We start from the raw sequence: 26,595 nt of genomic DNA, 5'->3' as shown, positions 1-26,595 counted from the left end.
ACATGTGTATTACCGAACTTTCATCCACCTTACAATGCATATTTATACATAGAAAGTTTTTCCTGATTTAGTAGATTTCTCCTAATGTCAGTTTTTAAATCATGCAGTTTTCGCAGAAAAATCCTCTTGGAGCGAGTTCTACCCAATAGACATGCAATTTACATAGAACCCGCCATCGTGAAATTCCATGTTCCGATAAAGCTACATGCATCACGGATTCGACAAATATTCACTACAGAGTCGTTAGCATAAGGATTACTGAACTTTCATCCACCATAAAAGCCATATTGACACTTTGAAGCATTTACTCATATTTCGAAAGTTTTTCCTAATGCCCGTTTTGAAAATGAGGCCGAATTCTCAGAAAAAGCTCTTGGAGCGAGTTCTACCCAAGAGACATGTATTTTACATAGATTCGCTCACCGTGATATTCTGTGTTCCGAACACGCTTCATGTATCTCGGATTCGACAAATATTCACTACGATTTGTTAGCATGTGGATTACCGAACTTTCATCACAATAGATTGAATATTGATACTTAGAACTCTTTTCTCAGATCTTGCAGCGTTTTCCAAACGCCAGTTTCAAAAATGCAGCAGTTTTCGCAGAAAAATTCTCTTGGAGCGAGTTCTACCCAATAGAGAAGTAATTTACATTGTTTCAATCACCGTGAAATTCCACGTTCCGAACACGGTATATGCATCACGGATTAGAAAAAGATTCTTTAATATGTTGTGAAAATGTGGATTACCGAACTTTCTTCCAACATAAAGGCATATTTACACCTAGAAATATTTACTCTCATTTTGCAGCTTTCTCCAAACTTCAGATTCGATAATCATGCAATTTTCGCAGAAAAATTCTATTCTAGCTAGTTCTACCCAATAGAATTGTAATTTACATTGTTTCATTACCGTGAAATTCCGTTTTCCAAAAGCGCTCCATGAATCACGGTTTGAAAAATAATTACTACACTGTTATTAACATGTGGATTACCGGACTTTCATTCACCATTCAAGGCACATTGACACTTAGAAGCATTTTCTCAGATTTCACAGGGTTCTACTAATGGCAGTTTAGAAAATGAGGCACATTTCGCAGAAAAATTCTCTTCAAGCGAGTTCTACCCAATAGACATGTAATTAACATTGTTTCCTTCAATATGACATTCCGTATTCCGAACACGTTACATGCATCACGAATTCGACAAACATTCTTTAATGAGTGGGAGCATGTGGATTAGCGAACTTTCATCCACCATACAATGCATATTTACACCTAGAAGTGTTTATTCTGATTTCGCAGGTTTTTCCTAACATCCAGTTTCGAAAATCATGAAATGTTCGCAGAAGAATTCAATTCAAGCGAGTTCTATCCAGTAGAATTTTTATTTTCTGAGTTTCACTCACCGAGACATTCCATGTTCCAAAAAAGTTACATTCATCACGGCTTCGACAAACATTATTTAATGACAGTGAGCATGTGGATTACCGATGTTTCAACCACAATACAAGGCATATTTACACCTAGAAATATTTACTTAGATTTCGCAGATTTTTTCCAACATCACTTACGAAAATCAAGCAGTTTTCGCAGAAAAATCCTCTTGCTGCATGTTCGATCCAATAGACATCCCATTTTCATAGATACCGTCACCGTAACATTCCGTGATCTGAAAAAGTTACGTGCACATTGGATTCAGCAAATTTTCACAGCTGAGTTGTTAGAACGTGAATTACACATCTTTAATAAACCATTGAAGACATATTGTCACCTTAAAGCATTTGCTCAGATTTTGCAGCGTTTTCATAACACCAGTTTCCAAACAGAGGTAGATTTTACAGTAAAATGCTCCTGGAGCGGGTTCTCACCAATAGATATGTAATTTACATAGTTTCCTTCAACGTGACATTCCGTGTTCCGAACACACTACATACATCACGGATTTGAGAAACATTTTTAATGAGTTGTGAACATGTGTATTACCGAACTTTCATCCACCTTACAATGCATATTTATACATAGAAAGTTTTTTCTGATTTAGTAGATTTCTCCTAATGTCAGTTTTTAAATCATGCAGTTTTCACAGAAAAATCCTCTTGGAGCGAGTTCTACCCAATAGACATGCAATTTACATAGAACCCGCCATCGTGAAATTCCATGTTCCGATAAAGCTACATGCATCACGGATTCGACAAATATTCACTACAGAGTCGTTAGCATAAGGATTACTGAACTTTCATCCACCATAAAAGCCATATTGACACTTTGAAGCATTTACTCATATTTCGAAAGTTTTTCCTAATGCCCGTTTTGAAAATGAGGCCGAATTCTCAGAAAAAGCTCTTGGAGCGAGTTCTACCCAAGAGACATGTATTTTACATAGATTCGCTCACCGTGATATTCTGTGTTCCGAACACGCTTCATGTATCTCGGATTCGACAAATATTCACTACAGAGTTGTTAGCATGTGGATTACCGAACTTTCATCCACCCTACTTGGCATATTTACACCGAGAACATATTCATCTTATTTTGCAGCGTTTTCCTAACGCCACTTTCAAAAATCAGGCAGATTTCTCAGGAAAAATCTGTTGGAGTGATTTCTAACCAAGAGAAATGTAATTTACATAAACTCCCTGGCCATGAAATCCCGTGTTCCGAACATGCTACATGCATAATGGATTCGACAAATATTCACTACAGATTTGTTAGCATGTGGATTACCGAACATTCATCACAATAGATTGAATATTGATACTTAGAACTCTTTTCTCAGATCTTGCAGCGTTTTCCAAACGCCAGTTTCAAAAATGCAGCAGTTTTTGCAGAAAAATTCTCTTGGAGCGAGTTCTACCCAATAGAGAAGTAATTTACATTGTTTCAATCACCGTGAAATTCCACGTTCCGAACACGGTATATGCATCACGGATTAGAAAAAGATTCTTTAATATGTTGTGAAAATGTGGATTACCGAACTTTCTTCCAACATAAAGGCATATTTACACCTAGAAATATTTACTCTCATTTTGCAGCTTTCTCCAAACTTCAGATTCGATAATCATGCAATTTTCGCAGAAAAATTCTATTCTAGCTAGTTCTACCCAATAGAATTGTAATTTACATTGTTTCATTAGAGTGAAATTCCGTTTTCCAAAAGCGCTCCATGAATCACGGTTTGAAAAATAATTACTACACTGTTATTAACATGTGGATTACCGGACTTTCATTCACCATTCAAGGCATATTGACACTTAGAAGCATTTTCTCAGATTTCACAGGGTTCTCCTAATGGCAGTTTTGAAAATGAGGCACATTTCGCAGAAAAATTCTCTTCAAGCGAGTTCTACCCAATAGACATGTAATTAACATTGTTTCCTTCAATATGACATTCCGTATTCCGAACACGTTACATGCATCACGAATTCGACAAACATTCTTTAATGAGTGGGAGCATGTGGATTAGCGAACTTTCATCCACCATACAACGCATATTTACACCTAGAAGTGTTTATTCTGATTTCGCAGGTTTTTCCTAACATCCAGTTTCGAAAATCATGCAATGTTCGCAGAAGAATTCAATTCAAGCGAGTTCTATCCAGTAGAATTTTTATTTTCTGAGTTTCACTCACCGAGACATTCCATGTTCCAAAAAAGTTACATTCATCACGGCTTCGACAAACATTATTTAATGACAGTGAGCATGTGGATTACCGATGTTTCAACCACAATACAAGGCATATTGACACCTAGAAATATTTACTTAGATTTCGCAGATTTTTTCCAACATCACTTACGAAAATCAAGCAGTTTTCGCAGAAAAATCCTCTTGCTGCATGTTCGAGCCAATAGACATCCCATTTTCATAGATACCGTCACCGTAACATTCCGTGATCTGAAAAAGTTACGTGCACATTGGATTCAGCAAATTTTCACAGCTGAGTTGTTAGAATGTGAATTACACATCTTTAATAAACCATTGAAGACATATTGTCACCTTAAAGCATTTGCTCAGATTTTGCAGCGTTTTCATAACACCAGTTTCCAAACAGAGGTAGATTTTACAGTAAAATGCTACTGGAGCGGGTTCTCACCAATAGATATGTAATTTACATAGTTTCATTCAACGTGACATTCCGTGTTCCGAACACACTACATACATCACGGATTTGAGAAACATTTTTAATGAGTTGTGAACATGTGTATTACCGAACTTTCATCCACCTTACAATGCATATTTATACATAGAAAGTTTTTTCTGATTTAGTAGATTTCTCCTAATGTCAGTTTTTAAATCATGCAGTTTTCGCAGAAAAATCCTCTTGGAGCGAGTTCTACCCAATAGACATGCAATTTACATAGAACCCGCCATCGTGAAATTCCATGTTCCGATAAAGCTACATGCATCACGGATTCGACAAATATTCACTACAGAGTCGTTAGCATAAGGATTACTGAACTTTCATCCACCATAAAAGCCATATTGACACTTTGAAGCATTTACTCATATTTCGAAAGTTTTTCCTAATGCCCGTTTTGAAAATGAGGCCGAATTCTCAGAAAAAGCTCTTGGAGCGAGTTCTACCCAAGAGACATGTATTTTACATAGATTCGCTCACCGTGATATTCTGTGTTCCGAACACGCTTCATGTATCTCGGATTCGACAAATATTCACTACAGAGTTGTTAGCATGCGGATTACCGAACTTTCATCCACCCTACTTGGCATATTTACACCGAGAACATATTCATCGTATTTCGCAGCGTTTTCCTAACGCCACTTTCAAAAATCAGGCAGATTTCTCAGGAAAAATCTCTTGGAGTGATTTCTAACCAAGAGAAATTTAATTTACATAAACTCCCTGGCCATGAAATCCCGTGTTCCCAACATGCTACATGCATAATGGATTCGACAAATATTCACTACAGATTTGTTAGCATGTGGATTACCGAACTTTCATCACAATAGATTGAATATTGATACTTAGAACTCTTTTCTCAGATCTTGCAGCGTTTTCCAAACGCCAGTTTCAAAAATGCAGCAGTTTTCGCAGAAAAATTCTCTTGGAGCTAGTTCTACCCAATAGAGAAGTAATTTACATTGTTTCAATCACCGTGAAATTCCATGTTCCGAACACGGTATATGCATCACGGATTAGAAAAAGATTCTTTAATATGTTGTGAAAATGTGGATTACCGAACTTTCTTCCAACATAAAGGCATATTTACACCTAGAAATATTTACTCTCATTTTGCAGCTTTCTCCAAACTTCAGATTCGATAATCATGCAATTTTCACAGAAAAATTCTATTCTAGCTAGTTCTACCCAATAGAATTGTAATTTACATTGTTTCATTAGAGTGAAATTCCGTTTTCCAAAAGCGCTCCATGAATCACGGTTTGAAAAATAATTACTACACTGTTATTAACATGTGGATTACCGGACTTTCATTCACCATTCAAGGCATATTGACACTTAGAAGCATTTTCTCAGATTTCACAGGGTTCTCCTAATGGCAGTTTTGAAAATGAGGCACATTTCGCAGAAAAATTCTCTTCAAGCGAGTTCTACCCAATAGACATGTAATTAACATTGTTTCCTTCAATATGACATTCCGTATTCCGAACACGTTACATGCATCACGAATTCGACAAACATTCTTTAATGAGTGGGAGCATGTGGATTAGCGAACTTTCATCCACCATACAACGCATATTTACACCTAGAAGTGTTTATTCTGATTTCGCAGGTTTTTCCTAACATCCAGTTTCGAAAATCATGAAATGTTCGCAGAAGAATTCAATTCAAGCGAGTTCTATCCAGTAGAATTTTTATTTTCTGAGTTTCACTCACCGAGACATTCCATGTTCCAAAAAAGTTACATTCATCACGGCTTCGACAAACATTATTTAATGACAGTGAGCATGTGGATTACCGATGTTTCAACCACAATACAAGGCATATTTACACCTAGAAATATTTACTTAGATTTCGCAGATTTTTTCCAACATCACTTACGAAAATCAAGCAGTTTTCGCAGAAAAATCCTCTTGCTGCATGTTCGATCCAATAGACATCCCATTTTCATAGATACCGTCACCGTAACATTCCGTGATCTGAAAAAGTTACGTGCACATTGGATTCAGCAAATTTTCACAGCTGAGTTGTTAGAATGTGAATTACACATCTTTAATAAACCATTGAAGACATATTGTCACCTTAAAGCATTTGCTCAGATTTTGCAGCGTTTTCATAACACCAGTTTCCAAACAGAGGTAGATTTTACAGTAAAATGCTCCTGGAGCGGGTTCTCACCAATAGATATGTAATTTACATAGTTTCCTTCAACGTGACATTCCGTGTTCCGAACACACTACATACATCACGGATTTGAGAAACATTTTTAATGAGTTGTGAACATGTGTATTACCGAACTTTCATCCACCTTACAATGCATATTTATACATAGAAAGTTTTTTCTGATTTAGTAGATTTCTCCTAATGTCAGTTTTTAAATCATGCAGTTTTCGCAGAAAAATCCTCTTGGAGCGAGTTCTACCCAATAGACATGCAATTTACATAGAACCCGCCATCGTGAAATTCCATGTTCTGATAAAGCTACATGCATCATGGATTCGACAAATATTCACTACAGTGTCGTTAGCATAAGGATTACTGAACTTTCATGCACCATAAAAGCCATATTGACACTTTGAAGCATTTACTCATATTTCAAAAGTTTTTCCTAATGCCCGTTTTGAAAATGAGGCCGAATTCTCAGAAAAAGCTCTTGGAGCGAGTTCTACCCAAGAGACATGTATTTTACATAGATTCGCTCACCGTGATATTCTGTGTTCCGAACACGCTTCATGTATCTCGGATTCGACAAATATTCACTACAGAGTTGTTAGCATGCGGATTACCGAACTTTCATCCACCCTACTTGGCATATTTACACCGAGAACATATTCATCTTATTTCGCAGCGTTTTCCTAACGCCACTTTCAAAAATCAGGCAGATTTCTCAGGAAAAATCTCTTGGAGTGATTTCTAACCAAGAGAAATGTAATTTACATAAACTCCCTGGCCATGAAATCCCGTGTTCCGAACATGCTACATGCATAATGGATTCGACAAATATTCACTACAGATTTGTTAGCATGTGGATTACCGAACTTTCATCACAATAGATTGAATATTGATACTTAGAACTCTTTTCTCAGATCTTGCAGCGTTTTCCAAACGCCAGTTTCAAAAATGCAGCAGTTTTCGCAGAAAAATTCTCTTGGAGCTAGTTCTACCCAATAGAGAAGTAATTTACATTGTTTCAATCACCGTGAAATTCCATGTTCCGAACACGGTATATGCATCACGGATTAGAAAAAGATTCTTTAATATGTTGTGAAAATGTGGATTACCGAACTTTCTTCCAACATAAAGGCATATTTACACCTAGAAATATTTACTCTCATTTTGCAGCTTTCTCCAAACTTCAGATTCGATAATCATGCAATTTTCGCAGAAAAATTCTATTCTAGCTAGTTCTACCCAATAGAATTGTAATTTACATTGTTTCATTACGGTGAAATCCCGTTTTCCAAAAGCGCTCCATGAATCACGGTTTGAAAAATAATTACTACACTGTTATTAACATGTGGATTACCGGACTTTCATTCACCATTCAAGGCATATTGACACTTAGAAGCATTTTCTCAGATTTCACAGGGTTCTCCTAATGGCAGTTTTGAAAATGAGGCACATTTCGCAGAAAAATTCTCTTCAAGCGAGTTCTACCCAATAGACATGTAATTAACATTGTTTCCTTCAATATGACATTCCGTATTCCGAACACGTTACATGCATCACGAATTCGACAAACATTCTTTAATGAGTGGGAGCATGTGGATTAGCGAACTTTCATCCACCATACAACGCATATTTACACCTAGAAGTGTTTATTCTGATTTCGCAGGTTTTTCCTAACATCCAGTTTCGAAAATCATGAAATGTTCGCAGAAGGATACAATTCAAGCGAGTTCTATCCAGTAGAATTTTTATTTTCTGAGTTTCACTCACCGAGACATTCCATGTTCCAAAAAAGTTACATTCATCACGGCTTCGACAAACATTATTTAATGACAGTGAGCATGTGGATTACCGATGTTTCAACCACAATACAAGGCATATTAACACCTAGAAATATTTACTTAGATTTCGCAGATTTTTTCCAACATCACTTACGAAAATCAAGCAGTTTTCGCAGAAAAATCCTCTTGCTGCATGTTCGATCCAATAGACATCCCATTTTCATAGATACCGTCACCGTAACATTCCGTGATCTGAAAAAGTTACGTGCACATTGGATTCAGCAAATTTTCACAGCTGAGTTGTTAGAATGTGAATTACACATCTTTAATAAACCATTGAAGACATATTGTCACCTTAAAGCATTTGTTCAGATTTTGCAGCGTTTTCATAACACCAGTTTCCAAACAGAGGTAGATTTTACAGTAAAATGCTCCTGGAGCGGGTTCTCACCAATAGATATGTAATTTACATAGTTTCCTTCAACGTGACATTCCGTGTTCCGAACACACTACATACATCACGGATATGAGAAACATTTTTAATGAGTTGTGAACATGTGTATTACCGAACTTTCATCCACCTTACAATGCATATTTATACATAGAAAGTTTTTCCTGATTTAGTAGATTTCTCCTAATGTCAGTTTTTAAATCATGCAGTTTTCGCAGAAAAATCCTCTTGGAGTGAGTTCTACCCAATAGACATGCAATTTACATAGAACCCGCCATCGTGAAATTCCATGTTCTGATAAAGCTACATGCATCATGGATTCGACAAATATTCACTACAGTGTCGTTAGCATAAGGATTACTGAACTTTCATCCACCATAAAAGCCATATTGACACTTTGAAGCATTTACTCATATTTCGAAAGTTTTTCCTAATGCCCGTTTTTAAAATGAGGCCGAATTCTCAGAAAAAGCTCTTGGAGTGAGTTCTACCCAAGAGACATGTATTTTACATAGATTCGCTCACCGTGATATTCTGTGTTCTGAACACGCTTCATGTATCTCGGATTCGACAAATATTCACTACAGAGTTTTTAGCATGAGGATTACCGAACTTTCATCCACCCTACTTGGCATATTTACACCGAGAAAATATTCATCTCATTTCGCAGCGTTTTCCTAACACCAGTTTCAAAAATCAGGCAGATTTCTCAGGAAAAACTCTTGGAGTGGTTTCTAACCAAGAGAAATGTAATTTACATAAACTGCCTGGCCATGAAATCCCGTGTTCCGAACATGCTACATGCATAATGGATTCGACAAATATTCACTACAGATTTGTTAGCATGTGGATTACCGAACTTTCATCACAATAGATTGAATATTGATACTTAGAACTCTTTTCTCAGATCTTGCAGCGTTTTCCAAACGCCAGTTTCAAAAATGCAGCAGTTTTCGCAGAAAAATTCTCTTGGAGCTAGTTCTACCCAATAGAGAAGTAATTTACATTGTTTCAATCACCGTGAAATTCCATGTTCCGAACACGGTATATGCATCACGGATTAGAAAAAGATTCTTTAATATGTTGTGAAAATGTGGATTACCGAACTTTCTTCCAACATAAAGGCATATTTACACCTAGAAATATTTACTCTCATTTTGCAGCTTTCTCCAAACTTCAGATTCGATAATCATGCAATTTTCGCAGAAAAATTCTATTCTAGCTAGTTCTACCCAATAGAATTGTAATTTACATTGTTTCATTACGGTGAAATCCCGTTTTCCAAAAGCGCTCCATGAATCACGGTTTGAAAAATAATTACTACACTGTTATTAACATGTGGATTACCGGACTTTCATTCACCATTCAAGGCATATTGACACTTAGAAGCATTTTCTCAGATTTCACAGGGTTCTCCTAATGGCAGTTTTGAAAATGAGGCACATTTCGCAGAAAAATTCTCTTCAAGCGAGTTCTACCCAATAGACATGTAATTAACATTGTTTCCTTCAATATGACATTCCGTATTCCGAACACGTTACATGCATCACGAATTCGACAAACATTCTTTAATGAGTGGGAGCATGTGGATTAGCGAACTTTCATCCACCATACAACGCATATTTACACCTAGAAGTGTTTATTCTGATTTCGCAGGTTTTTCCTAACATCCAGTTTCGAAAATCATGAAATGTTCGCAGAAGGATACAATTCAAGCGAGTTCTATCCAGTAGAATTTTTATTTTCTGAGTTTCACTCACCGAGACATTCCATGTTCCAAAAAAGTTACATTCATCACGGCTTCGACAAACATTATTTAATGACAGTGAGCATGTGGATTACCGATGTTTCAACCACAATACAAGGCATATTAACACCTAGAAATATTTACTTAGATTTCGCAGATTTTTTCCAACATCACTTACGAAAATCAAGCAGTTTTCGCAGAAAAATCCTCTTGCTGCATGTTCGATCCAATAGACATCCCATTTTCATAGATACCGTCACCGTAACATTCCGTGATCTGAAAAAGTTACGTGCACATTGGATTCAGCAAATTTTCACAGCTGAGTTGTTAGAATGTGAATTACACATCTTTAATAAACCATTGAAGACATATTGTCACCTTAAAGCATTTGTTCAGATTTTGCAGCGTTTTCATAACACCAGTTTCCAAACAGAGGTAGATTTTACAGTAAAATGCTCCTGGAGCGGGTTCTCACCAATAGATATGTAATTTACATAGTTTCCTTCAACGTGACATTCCGTGTTCCGAACACACTACATACATCACGGATATGAGAAACATTTTTAATGAGTTGTGAACATGTGTATTACCGAACTTTCATCCACCTTACAATGCATATTTATACATAGAAAGTTTTTCCTGATTTAGTAGATTTCTCCTAATGTCAGTTTTTAAATCATGCAGTTTTCGCAGAAAAATCCTCTTGGAGTGAGTTCTACCCAATAGACATGCAATTTACATAGAACCCGCCATCGTGAAATTCCATGTTCTGATAAAGCTACATGCATCATGGATTCGACAAATATTCACTACAGTGTCGTTAGCATAAGGATTACTGAACTTTCATCCACCATAAAAGCCATATTGACACTTTGAAGCATTTACTCATATTTCGAAAGTTTTTCCTAATGCCCGTTTTTAAAATGAGGCCGAATTCTCAGAAAAAGCTCTTGGAGTGAGTTCTACCCAAGAGACATGTATTTTACATAGATTCGCTCACCGTGATATTCTGTGTTCCGAACACGCTTCATGTATCTCGGATTCGACAAATATTCACTACAGAGTTTTTAGCATGAGGATTACCGAACTTTCATCCACCCTACTTGGCATATTTACACCGAGAAAATATTCATCTCATTTCGCAGCGTTTTCCTAACACCAGTTTCAAAAATCAGGCAGATTTCTCAGGAAAAACTCTTGGAGTGATTTCTAACCAAGAGAAATGTAATTTACATAAACTGCCTGGCCATGAAATCCCGTGTTCCGAACATGCTACATGCATAATGGATTCGACAAATATTCACTACAGATTTGTTAGCATGTGGATTACCGAACATTCATCCCAATAGATTGAATATTGATACTTAGAACTCTTTTCTCAGATCTTGCAGCGTTTTCCAAACGCCAGTTTCAAAAATGCAGCAGTTTTCGCAGAAAAATCCTCTTGGAGCGAGTTCTACCCAATAGAGAAGTAATTTACATTGTTTCAATCACCGTGAAATTCCACGTTCCGAACACGGTATATGCATCACGGATTAGAAAAAGATTCTTTAATATGTTGTGAAAATGTGGATTACCGAACTTTCTTCCAACATAAAGGCATATTTACACCTAGAAATATTTACTCTCATTTTGCAGCTTTCTCCAAACTTCAGATTCGATAATCATGCAATTTTCGCAGAAAAATTCTATTCTAGCTAGTTCTACCCAATAGAATTGTAATTTACATTGTTTCATTACCGTGAAATTCCGTTTTCCAAAAGCGCTCCATGAATCACGGTTTGAAAAATAATTACTACACTGTTATTAACATGTGGATTACCGGACTTTCATTCACCATTCAAGGCATATTGACCCTTAGAAGCATTTTCTCAGATTTCACAGGGTTCTCCTAATGGCAGTTTTGAAAATGAGGCACATTTCGCAGAAAAATTCTCTTCAAGCGGTTTCTACCCAATAGACATGTAATTAACGTTGTTTCCTTCAATATGACATTCCGTATTCCGAACACTTTACATGCATCACGAATTCGACAAACATTCTTTAATGAGTGGGAGCATGTGGATTAGCGAACTTTCATCCACCATACAACGCATATTTACACCTAGAAGTGTTTATTCTGATTTCGCAGGTTTTTCCTAACATCCAGTTTCGAAAATCATGAAATGTTCGCAGAAGAATTCAATTCAAGCGAGTTCTATCCAGTAGAATTTTTATTTTCTGAGTTTCACTCACCGAGACATTCCATGTTCCAAAAAAGTTACATTCATCACGGCTTCGACAAACATTATTTAATGACAGTGAGCATGTGGATTACCGATGTTTCAACCACAATACAAGGCATATTTACACCTAGAAATATTTACTTAGATTTCGCAGATTTTTTCCAACATCACTTACGAAAATCAAGCAGTTTTCGCAGAAAAATTCTCTTGCTGCATGTTCGATCCAATAGACATCCCATTTTCATTGATACCGTCACCGTAACATTCCGTTATCTGAAAAAGTTACGTGAACATTGGATTCAGCAAATTTTCACAGCTGATTTTTAAGAATGTGAAATACAAATCTTTATTAAACCATTGAAGAAATATTGTCACCTTAAAGCATTTGCTCAGATTTTGCAGCGTTTTCATAACACCAGTTTCCAAACAGAGGTAGATTTTACAGTAAAATGCTCCTGGAGCGGGTTCTCACCAATAGATATGTAATTTACATAGTTTCTTCAATGTGACATTCCGTGTTCCGAACACACTACATACATCACGGATTTGAGAAACATTTTTAATGAGTTGTGTACATGTGTATTACAGAACTTTCATCCACCATACCAGGCATATTTACACCTAGAAACTTAAACTCTTAGTTTCCAGCTTTTTCCTAATAACAGTTTCAAAAATCAGGCAGTTTCCAAGGAAAAAACTGTTGGAGCCTGATCTACCCAATACATATGTAAATTACATAGATTCTCCTGCTGTGAAATTCCGTGTTTCAAACACGCTACATGCAGATAGGATTCGACAAAATACACTACAGAGGTGTTTGCATGTGGATTACAGGACTTTCATCATAATACAAGGCATATTGATGCTTAAAGCATTTTCTCTGATTTCACAGAGCTTTCCAAACGCCAGTTTCGAAACTGAGGCAGATTTCATGGCAAAAACCTCTTGGACTGGGCTCAAAACAATAGACATGTAATTTACATGGTTTCGCTCACCGTGAATTTCCGTGTTCCGAAAACGCTACATGCTTCTCGGAGTCGACAAATATTTACTACATAGTTGTTAGCAAGTGGATTACAACACTTTCATCCACCATACAAGGCTTACTGACACTTTGAAAGATTTTCTGAGATTTCACAGGTTAGTTTTAATGCCAGGTTTGAAAATGAGGCAGATTTGGCAGGAAAATTATCTTGAAGCGAGTTCTACCCAAAAGATATGTAATTTACCTCGTTTCTCTCACCGAGACATTCTGTGTTCTGAACACGTTACATGCATCACGGATTCAATAAACATTCTTTAATGAGTTGTGAACATGTGTATTACCGAACTTTTATCCACCTTACAATGCATATTTATACATAGAAAGTTTTATACTGATTTAGTAGATTTCTCCTAATGTCAGTTTTTAAATCATGCAGTTTTCGCAGAAAAATCCTCTTGGAGCGAGTTCTACCCAATAGACATGCAATTTACATAGAACCGGCCATCGTGAAATTCCATGTTCCGAAAAAGCTACATGCATCACGGATTCGACAAATATTCACTACAGAGTCGTTAGCATAAGGATTACTGAACTTTCATCCACCATAAAAGCCATATTGACACATTGAAGCATTTACTCATATTTCGAAAGTTTTTCCTAATGCCCTTTTCGAAAATGAGGCCGAATTCTCAGAAAAAGCTCTTGGAGCGAGTTCTACTCAAGAGATATATATTTTATATAGATTCGCTCACCGTGATATTCTGTGTTCCGAACACGCTTCATGTATCTCGGATTCGACAAATATTCACTACAGAGTTGTTAGCATGCGGATTACCGAACTTTCATCCACCCTACTTGGCATATTTACACCGAGAATCTATTCATCTGAGTTCGCAGCGTTTCCTAAAGCCAGTTTCAAAAATCAGGCAGATTTCTCAGGAAAAATCTCTTGGAGTGATTTCTAACCAAGAGAAATGTAATTTACATAAACTCCCTGGATATGAAATCCCGTGTTCCGAACATGCTACATGCATAATGGATTCGACAAATATTCACTACAGTTTTGTTAGCATGTGGATTACCGAACTTTCATCACAATAGATTGAATATTGATACTTAGAAGTATTTTCTCAGATTTTGCAGCGTTTTCCATATGGCAGTTTCAAAAATGCAGCATTTTTCGCAGAAAAATTCTCTTGGAGCGAGTTCTACCCAATAGAGAAGTAATTTACATTGTTTCAATCACCGTGAAATTCCACGTTCCGAACACGGTATATGCATCACGGATTAGAAAAAGATTCTTTAATATGTTGTGAAAATGTGGATTACCGAACTTTCTTCCAACATAAAGGCATATTTACACCTAGAAATATTTACTCTCATTTTGCAGCTTTCTCCAAACTTCAGATTCGATAATCATGCAATTTTCGCAGAAAAATTCTATTCTAGCTAGTTCTACCCAATAGAATTGTAATTTACATTGTTTCATTATGGTGAAATTCCGTTTTTCAAAAGCGCTCCATGAATCACGGTTTGAAAAATAATTACTACACTGTTATTAACATGTGGATTACCGGACTTTCATTCACCATTCAAGGCATATTGACACTTAGAAGCATTTTCTCAGATTTCACAGGGTTCTCCTAAAGGCAGTTTGGAAATTGAGGCACGTTTCGCAGAAAAATTCTCTTCAAGCGAGTTCTACCCAATAGACATGTTATTAACGTTGTTTCCTTCAATATGACATTCCGTATTCCGAACACGTTACATGCATCACGAATTCGACAAACATTCTTTAATGAGTGGAAGCATGTGGATTACCGAACTTTCATCCACCATAAAAGGCATATTTACACCGAGAAGTGTTTATTCTGATTTCGCAGGTTTTTCCTAACATCCAGTTTCGAAAATCATGAAATGTTCGCAGAAGAATTCAATTCAAGCGAGTTCTATCCAGTAGAATTTTTATTTTCTGAGTTTCACTCACCGAGACATTCCATGTTCCGAAAACGTTACATTCATCATGGCTTCGACAAACATTATTTAATGACAGTGAGCATGTGGATTACCGATGTTTCAATCACAATACAAAGCATATTTACACCTAGAAATATTTACTTAGATTTCGCAGATTTTTTCCATCATCACTTAAGAAAATCAAGCAGTTTTCGCAGAAAAATACTCTTGCTGAATGTTCGATCCAATAGACATCCCATATTCATAGATACCGTCAATGTAACATTCTGTGTTCTGAAAAATTAACATGCACATTGGATTCAGCAAATTTTCACAGCTGAGTTGTTAGAATATGAATTACACATCTTTAATAAACCATTGAAGACATATTGTCACCTTAAAGCATTTGCTCAGATTTTGCAGCGTTTTCATAACACCAGTTTCCAAACAGAGGTAGATTTTACAGTAAAATGCTCCTGGAGCGGGCTCTCGCCAATAGATATGTAATTTACATAGTTTCCTTCAACGTGACATGCCGTGTTCCGAACACACTACATACATAACCGATTTCAGAAACATTTTTAATGAGATGTGTACATGTGTATTAAAGAACTTTCATCCACCATACAAGGCATATTTACACCTAGAAATTTTAACTCTTAGTTTGCAAATTTTTCCAAATAGCATTTTAAAAATCAGGCAGTTTCCTAAGGAAAAAACTATCAGAGCGTGTTCTAACGAATAGTTATGTAAATTTCATAGATTCTCCTGCTGTGAAATTCCGTGTTTCGAACACGCTACATGCAGATTGTATTCGACAAAATAAACTACAGGGTTGTTTGCATGTGGATTACAGTACTTTCATAACAATACAAGGCATATTGATGCTTAGAAGCATTTTCTCTGATTTCACAGAGCTTTCCAAACGCCAGTTGCGAAACTGAGGCAGATTTCATGGCAAAAACCTCTTGGAGTGGGCTCAGAACAATAGACATGTAATTAACATGGATTCGCTCACCGTGAAATTCCATGTTCTGAACACGCTACATGCTTCTCAGAGTCGACAAATATTCACCACACAGTTGTTAGCAAGTGGATTACAGCACTTTCATCCACCATACAAGGCTTACTGACACTTTGAAGAATTTTCTGAGATTTCACAATTTAGTTTTAATTCCAGGTTTGAAAATGAGGCAGAATTGTCAGGAAAATGCTCTTGGAGCGAGTTCTACCCAAAAGATATGTAGTTTACCTAGTTTCACTCACCGTGACATTCCGTATTCTGAACACGTTACATGCATCACGGATTCGACAAACATTCTTTAATGAGTTGTGAACATGTGTATTACCAAACTTTCATCCACCTTACAATGCATATTTATACATAGAAAGTTTTTTCTGATTTAGTAGTTTTCTCCTAATGTCAGTTTTTAAATCATGCAGTTTTTGCAGAAAAATCCTCTTGGAGCGAGTTCTACCCAATAGACATGCAATTTACATAGAACCGGCCATCGTGAAATTCCATGTTCCGAAAAAGCTACATGCATCACGGATTCGACAAATATTCACTACAGAGTCGTTAGCATAAGGATTACTGAACTTTCATCCACCATGAAAGCCATATTGAAACTTTGAAGCATTTTCTCATATTTCGAAAATTTTTCCTAATGCCCGTTTTGAAAATGAGGCCGAATTCTCAGAAAAAGCTCTTGGAGCGAGTTCTACCCAAGAGACATGTATTTTACATAGATTAGCTCACTGTGATATTCTGTGATCCGAACACGCTTCATGTATATCGGATTCGACAAATATTCACTACAGAGTTATTAGCATGCGGATTACCGAACTTTCATCCACCCTACAAGGCATATTTACATCGGGAATCTATTCATCTTATTTCGCAGCATTTTCCTAACGCCAGTTTCAAAAATCAGGCAGATTTCTCAGGAAAAACTCTTGGAGTGATTTCTAACCAAGAGAAATGTAATTTACATAAACTCCCAGGCCATGAAATCCCGTGTTTCGAACATGCTACATGCATAATGGATTCGACAAATATTCACTACAGATTTGTTAGCATGTGGATTAACGAACATTCATCACAATAGTTTGAATATTGATACTTAGAAGTATTTTCTGAGATTTTGCAGAATTTTCCAAACGCCAGTTTCAAAAATGCAGCAGTTTTCGCAGAAAAATTCTCTTGGAGCGAGTTCTACCCAATAGAGAAGTAATTTACATTGTTTTAATCACCGTGAAATTCCACGTTCCAAACACTGTATATGCATCATGGATTAGAAAAAGATTCTTTAATATGTTGTGAAAATGTGGATTACCGAACTTTCTTCCAACATAAAGGCATATTTACACCTAGAAATATTTACTCTCATTTTGAAGCTTTCTCCAATCTTCAGATTCGATAATCATGCAATTTTCACAGAAAAATTCTATTCTAGCTAGTTCTACCCAATAGAATTGTAATTTACATTGTTTCATTACGGTGAAATTCCATTTTCCAAAAGCACTCCATGAATCACGGTTTGAAAAATAATTACTACACTGTTATTAACATGTGGATTACCGGACTTTCATTCACCATTCAAGGCATATTGACACTTAGAAGCATTTTCTCAGATTTCACAGGGTTCTCCTAATGGCAGTTTTGAAAATGAGGCACATTTCGCAGAAAAATTCTCTTCAAGCGAGTTCTACCCAATAGACATGTAATTAACATTGTTTCCTTCAATAAGACATTCCGTATTCCGAACACGTTACATGCATCACGAATTCGACAAACATTCTTTAATGAGTGGGAGCATGTGGATTAGCGAACTTTCATCCACCATACAACGCATATTTACACCTAGAAGTGTTTATTCTGATTTCGCAGGTTTTTCCTAACATCCAGTTTCGAAAATCATGAAATTTTCGCAGAAAAATTCAATTCAAGTGAGTTCTATCCAGTAGAATTTTTATTATCTGTGTTTCACTCACCGAGACATTCCATGTTCCGAAAAGGTTACATTCATCACGGCTTCGACAAACATTATTTAATGACCGTGAGCATGTGGATTACCGATGTTTCAACCACAATACAAGGCATATATACACCTAGAAATATTTACTTAGATTTCGCAGATTTTTCCTAACATCACTTACGGATATCAAGCAGTTTTCGCAGAAAAATTCTCTTGCTGCATGTTCGATCCAATAGACATCCCATTTTCATAGATACCGTCACCGTAACATTCCGTGTTCTGAAAAATTAACGTGCATATTGGATTCAGCAAATTTTCACAGCTGAGTTGTTAGAATGTGAATTACACATCTTTAATAAACCATTGAAGACATATTGTCACCTTAAAGCATTTGCTCAGATTTTGCAGCGTTTTCATAACACCAGTTTCCAAACAGAGGTAGATTTTACAGTAAAATGCTCCTGGAGCGGGTTCTCACCAATAGATATGTAACTTACATAGTTTCCTTCAACGTGACATTCCGTTTTCCGAACACACTACATACATAACAGATTTGAGAAACATTTTTAATGAGTTGTGTACATGTGTATTACAGAACTTTCATCCACCATACAAGGCATATTTACACCTAGAAACTTTAACACTTAGTTTGCAGCTTTTTTCTAATAGCAGTTTCAAATATCAGGCAGTTTCCTAAGGAAAAAACTGTTGGAGCGTGTTCTACCCAATAGATATGTAAATTACATAGATTCTCCTGCTGTGAAATTCCGTGTTTCGAACACGCTACATGCAGATAGTATTCGACAAAATACACTACAGTGTTGTTTGCATGTGGATTAAAGTACTTTCATCACAATACAAGGCATATTGATGCTTAGAAGCATTTTCTCTGATTTCACAAAGCTTTCCCAACGCCAGTTTCGAAACTGAGGCAGAATTCACCGCAAAAAATCTTGGAGTGGGCTCAAAACAATAGACATGTAATTTACATAGATTCGCTCACCGTGAAATTCCGTGTTCTGAACAAGCTACATGCTTCTCGGAGTCGACAAATATTCACTACACAGTTGTTAGCAAGTGGATTACAGCACTTTCATCCACTATACATGGCTTACTGACACTTTGAAGAATTTTCTGAGATTTCACAATTTAGTTTTAATGCCAGGTTTGAAAATGAGGCAGAATTGTCAGGAAAATGCTCTTGGAGCGAGTTCTACCCAAAAGATATGTAGTTTACCTAGTTTCACTCACCGTGACATTCCGTATTCTGAACACGTTACATGCATCACGGATTCGACAAACATTCTTTAATGAGTTGTGAACATGTGTATTACCAAACTTTCATCCACCTTACAATGCATATTTATACATAGAAAGTTTTTTCTGATTTAGTAGATTTCTCCTAATGTCAGTTTTTAAATCATGCAGTTTTTGCAGAAAAATCCTCTTGGAGCGAGTTCTACCCAATAGACATGCAATTTACATAGAACCGGCCATCGTGAAATTCCATGTTCCGAAAAAGCTACATGCATCACGGATTCGACAAATATTCACTACAGAGTCGTTAGCATAAGGATTACTGAACTTTCATCCACCATGAAAGCCATATTGAAACTTTGAAGCATTTTCTCATATTTCGAAAATTTTTCCTAATGCCCGTTTTGAAAATGAGGCCGAATTCTCAGAAAAAGCTCTTGGAGCGAGTTCTACCCAAGAGACATGTATTTTACATAGATTAGCTCACTGTGATATTCTGTGATCCGAACACGCTTCATGTATATCGGATTCGACAAATATTCACTACAGAGTTATTAGCATGCGGATTACCGAACTTTCATCCACCCTACAAGGCATATTTACATCGGGAATCTATTCATCTTATTTCGCAGCATTTTCCTAACGCCAGTTTCAAAAATCAGGCAGATTTCTCAGGAAAAACTCTTGGAGTGATTTCTAACCAAGAGAAATGTAATTTACATAAACTCCCAGGCCATGAAATCCCGTGTTTCGAACATGCTACATGCATAATGGATTCGACAAATATTCACTACAGATTTGTTAGCATGTGGATTAACGAACATTCATCACAATAGTTTGAATATTGATACTTAGAAGTATTTTCTGAGATTTTGCAGAATTTTCCAAACGCCAGTTTCAAAAATGCAGCAGTTTTCGCAGAAAAATTCTCTTGGAGCGAGTTCTACCCAATAGAGAAGTAATTTACATTGTTTTAATCACCGTGAAATTCCACGTTCCAAACACTGTATATGCATCATGGATTAGAAAAAGATTCTTTAATATGTTGTGAAAATGTGGATTACCGAACTTTCTTCCAACATAAAGGCATATTTACACCTAGAAATATTTACTCTCATTTTGAAGCTTTCTCCAATCTTCAGATTCGATAATCATGCAATTTTCGCAGAAAAATTCTATTCTAGCTAGTTCTACCCAATAGAATTGTAATTTACATTGTTTCATTACACTGAAATTCCGTTTTCCAAAAGCACTCCATGAATCACGGTTTGAAAAATAATTACTACACTGTTATTAACATGTGGATTACCGGACTTTCATTCACCATTCAAGGCATATTGACACTTAGAAGCATTTTCTCAGATTTCACAGGGTTCTCCTAATGGCAGTTTTGAAAATGAGGCACATTTCGCAGAAAAATTCTCTTCAAGCGTGTTCTACCCAATAGACATGTAATTAACATTGTTTCCTTCAATAAGACATTCCGTATTCCGAACACGTTACATGCATCACGAATTCGACAAACATTCTTTAATGAGTGGGAGCATGTGGATTAGCGAACTTTCATCCACCATACAACGCATATTTACACCTAGAAGTGTTTATTCTGATTTCGCAGGTTTTTCCTAACATCCAGTTTCGAAAATCATGAAATTTTCGCAGAAAAATTCAATTCAAGTGAGTTCTATCCAGTAGAATTTTTATTATCTGTGTTTCACTCACCGAGACATTCCATGTTCCGAAAAGGTTACATTCATCACGGCTTCGACAAACATTATTTAATGACCGTGAGCATGTGGATTACCGATGTTTCAACCACAATAGAAGGCATATATACACCTAGAAATATTTACTTAGATTTCGCAGATTTTTCCTAACATCACTTACGGATATCAAGCAGTTTTCGCAGAAAAATTCTCTTGCTGCATGTTCGATCCAATAGACATCCCATTTTCATAGATACCGTCACCGTAACATTCCGTGTTCTGAAAAATTAACGTGCATATTGGATTCAGCAAATTTTCACAGCTGAGTTGTTAGAATGTGAATTACACATCTTTAATAAACCATTGAAGACATATTGTCACCTTAAAGCATTTGCTCAGATTTTGCAGCGTTTTCATAACACCAGTTTCCAAACAGAGGTAGATTTTACAGTAAAATGCTCCTGGAGCGGGTTCTCACCAATAGATATGTAACTTACATAGTTTCCTTCAACGTGACATTCCGTGTTCCGAACACACTACATACATAACGGATTTGAGAAACATTTTTAATGAGTTGTGTACATGTGTATTACAGAACTTTCATCCACCATACAAGGCATATTTACACCTAGAAACTTTAACACTTAATTTGCAGCTTTTTTCTAATAGCAGTTTCAAATATCAGGCAGTTTCCTAAGGAAAAAACTGTTGGAGCGTGTTCTACCCAATAGATATGTAAATTACATAGAATCTCCTGCTGTGAAATTCCGTGTTTCGAACACGCTACATGCAGATAGTATTCGACAAAATACACTACAGTGTTGTTTGCATGTGGATTAAAGTACTTTCATCACAATACAAGGCATATTGATGCTTAGAAGCATTTTCTCTGATTTCACAAAGCTTTCCCAATGCCAGTTTCGAAACTGAGGCAGAATTCACCGCAAAAAATCTTGGAGTGGGCTCAAAACAATAGACATGTAATTTACATAGATTCGCTCACCGTGAAATTCCGTGTTCTGAACAAGCTACATGCTTCTCGGAATCGACAAATATTCACTACACAGTTGTTAGCAAGTGGATTACAGCACTTTCATCCACTATACATGGCTTACTGACACTTTGAAGAATTTTCTGAGATTTCACAATTTAGTTTTAATGCCAGGTTTGAAAATGAGGCAGAATTGTCAGGAAAATTCTCTTGGAGCGAGTTCTACCCAAAAGATATGTAATTTACCTCGTTTCACTCACCGTGACATTCCGTGTTCTGAACACGTTACATGCATCACGGATTCGACAAACATTCTTTAATGAGTGGTGAACATGTGTATTACCGAACTTTCATCCACCTTACAATGCATATTTATACATAGAAAGTTTTTTCTGATTTAGTAGATTTCTCCTAATGTCAGTTTTTAAATCATGCAGTTTTCTCAGAAAAATCCTCTTGGAGCGAGTTCTACCCAATAGACATGCAATTTACATAGAACCCGCCATCGTGTAATTCCATGTTCCGAAAAAGCTACATGCATCACGGATTCGACAATTATTCACTACAGAATCGTTAGCATAAGGATTACCGAACTTTCATCCACCATAAAATCCATATTGACACTTTGAAGCATTTTCTCATTTTTCGAAAGTTTTTCCTAATGCCCGTTTTGAAAATGAGGCCGAATTCTCAGAAAAATCTCTTGGAGCGAGTTCTACCCAAGGGATATGTATTTTACATAGATTCGATCACCGTGATATTCTGTGTTCCGAACACGTTTCATGTATCTCGGATTCGGCAAATATTCACTACAGAGTTGTTAGCATGCGGATTACCAAACTTTCATCCACCCTACAAGGCATATTTACACCGTGAATCTATTCATCTGAGTTCGCAGTCTGTTCCTAATCCCAGTTTCGAACATCAGGCAGAATTCTCAGGAAAAATCTCTTGGAGTGATTTCTAACCAAGAGAAATGTAATTTACATAATCTCCCTGGCCATGAAATCCCGTGTTCCGAACATGCTACATGCATAATCGATTCGACAAATATTCAATACAGATTTGTTAGCATGTGGATTAGCGAACTTTCATCACAATAGATTGAATATTGATACTTAGAGGTATTTTTTCAGATTTTGCAGCGTTTTCCAAACGCCAGTTTAAAAAATGAAACAGTTTTCGCAGAAAAAATCTCTTGGAGCAACTTCTACCCAATAGAGAAGTAATTTACATTGTTTCAATCACCGTGAAATTCCACGTTCCGAACACGGTATATGCATCACGGATTAGAAAAAGATTCTTTAATATGTTGTGAAAATGTGGATTACCGAACTTTCTTCCAACATAAAGGCATATTTACACCTAGAAATATTTACTCCCATTTTGAAGCTTTCTCCAAACTTCAGATTCGATAATCATGCAATTTTCAGAGAAAAATTCTATTCTAGCTAGTTCTACCCAATAGAATTGTAATTTACATTGTTTCATTACACTGAAATTCCGTTTTCCAAAAGCACTCCGTGAATCACGGTTTGAAAAATAATTACTACACTGTTATTAACATGTGGATTACCGGACTTTCATTCACCATTCAAGGCATATTGACACTTAGAAGCATTTTCTCAGATTTCACCGTGTTCTCCTAATGGCAGTTTTGAAAATGAGGCACATTTCGCAGAAAAATTCTCTTCAAGCGGTTTCTACCCAATAGACATGTAATTAACATTGTTTCCTTCAATAAGACATTCCGTATTCCGAACACGTTACATGCATCACGAATTCGACAAACATTCTTTAATGAGTGGGAGCATGTGGATTACCGAACTTTCATCCACCATACAACGCATATTTACACCTAGAAGTGTTTATTCTGATTTCGCAGGTTTTTCCTAACATCCAGTTTCGAAAATCATGAAATTTTCGCAGAAAAATTCAATTCAAGTGAGTTCTATCCAGTAGAATTGTTATTATCTGAGTTTCACTCACCGAAACATTCCATGTTCCGAAAAGGTTACATTCATCACGGCTTCGACAAACATTATTTAATGACCGTGAGCATGTGGGTTACCGATGTTTCAACCACAATACAAGGCATATATACACCTAGAAATATTTACTTAAATTTCGCAGATTTTTCCTACCATCACTTACGGATATCAAGCAGTTTTCGCAGAAAAATTCTCTTGCTGCATGTTCGAACCAATAGACATCCCATTTTCATAGATACCGTCACCGTAACATTCCGTGTTCTGAAAAATTAACGTGCATATTGGATTCAGCAAATTTTCACAGCTGAGTTGTTAGAATGTGAATTACACATCTTTAATAAACCATTGAAGACATATTGTCACCTTAAAGCATTTGCTCAGATTTTGCAGCGTTTTCATAACAACAGTTTCCAAACAGAGGTAGATTTTACAGTAAAATGCTCCTGGAGCGGGTTCTCACCAATAGATATGTAATTTACATAGTTTCCTTCAACGTGACATTCCGTGTTCCGAACACACTACATACATAACGGATTTGAGAAACATTTTTAATGAGTTGTGTACATGTGTATTAAAGAACCTTCATCCACCATACAAGGCATATTTACACCTAGAAACTTTAACACTTAGTTTGCAGCTTTTTTCTAATAGCAGTTTCAAATATCAGGCAGTTTCCTAAGGAAAAAACTGTTGGAGCGTGTTCTACCCAATAGATATGTAAATTACATAGATTCTCCTGCTGTGAAATTCCGTGTTTCGAACACGCTACATGCAGATAGTATTCGACAAAATACACTACAGTGTTGTTTGCATGAGGATTAAAGTACTTTCATCACAATAAAAGGCATATTGATGCTTAGAAGAATTTTCTCTGATTTCACAAAGCTTTCCCAACGCCAGTTTCGAAACGGAGGCAGAATTCACCGCAAAAAATCTTGGAGTGGGCTCAAAACAATAGACATGTAATTTACATAGATTCGCTCACCGTGAAATTCCGTGTTCTGAACAAGCTACATGCTTCTCGGAGTCGACAAATATTCACTACACAGTTGTTAGCAAGTGGATTACAGCACTTTCATCCACTATACATGTCTTACTGACACTTTGAAGAATTTTCTGAGATTTCACAGGTTAGTTTTAATGCCAGGTTTGAAAATGAGGCAGAATTGTCAGGAAAATGCTCTTGGAGCGAGTTCTACCCAAAAGATATGTAATTTACCTCGTTTCACTCACCGTGACATTCCGTGTTCTGAAAACGTTACATGAATCACGGATTCGACAAACATTCTTTAATGAGTGGTGAACATGTGTATTACCGAACTTTCATCCACCTTCCAATGCATATTTATACATAGAAAGTTTTTTCTGATTTAGTAGATTTCTCCTAATGTCAGTTTTTAAATCATGCAGTTTTCGCAGAAAAATCCTCTTGGAGCGAGTTCTACCCAATAGACATGCAATTTACATAGAACCGGCCATCGTGAATTTCCATGTTCCGAAAAAGCTACATGCATCACAGATTCGACAAATATTCACTACAGAGTCGTTAGCATAAGGATGACCGAACTTTCATCCACCATAAAAGCCATATTGACACTTTGAAGCATTTTCTCATATTTCGAAATTTTTTCCTAATGCCCGTTTTGAAAATGAGGCCGAAATCGCAGAAAAAGCTTTTGGAGCGAGTTCTACCCAAGAGACATGTATTTTACATAGATTAGCTCACCGTGATATTCTGTGTTCCGAACACGCTTCATGTATCTCGGATTCGACAAATATTCACTACAGAGTTGTTAGCATGCGGATTACCGAACTTTCATCCACCCTACAAGGCATATTTACACCGTGAATCTTTTCATCTGAGTTCGCAGTGTTTTCCTAATGCCAGTTTCGAACATCAGGCAGAATTCTCAGGAAAAATCTCTTGGAGTGATTTCTAACCAAGAGAAATGTAATTTACATAATCTCCCTGGCCATGAAATCCCGTGTTCCGAACATGCTACATGCATAATCGATTCGACAAATATTCACTATAGATTTGTTAGCATGTGGATTAGCGAACTTTCACCACAATAGATTGAATATTGATACTTAGAGGTATTTTTTCAGATTTTGCAGCGTTTTCCAAACGCCAGTTTAAAAAATGAAGCAGTTTTTGCAGAAAAATTCTCTTGGAGCGAGTTCTACCCAATAGAGAAGTAATTTATATTGTTTCAAT

Source organism: Camelus bactrianus, chromosome 18, assembly GCF_048773025.1.
Source record: "Camelus bactrianus isolate YW-2024 breed Bactrian camel chromosome 18, ASM4877302v1, whole genome shotgun sequence".
In the NCBI taxonomy this organism is placed as follows: domain Eukaryota; kingdom Metazoa; phylum Chordata; class Mammalia; order Artiodactyla; family Camelidae; genus Camelus; species Camelus bactrianus.
The sequence above is the reverse complement of the archived record's forward strand: the minus strand, read 5'-3'. Positions refer to the sequence as shown.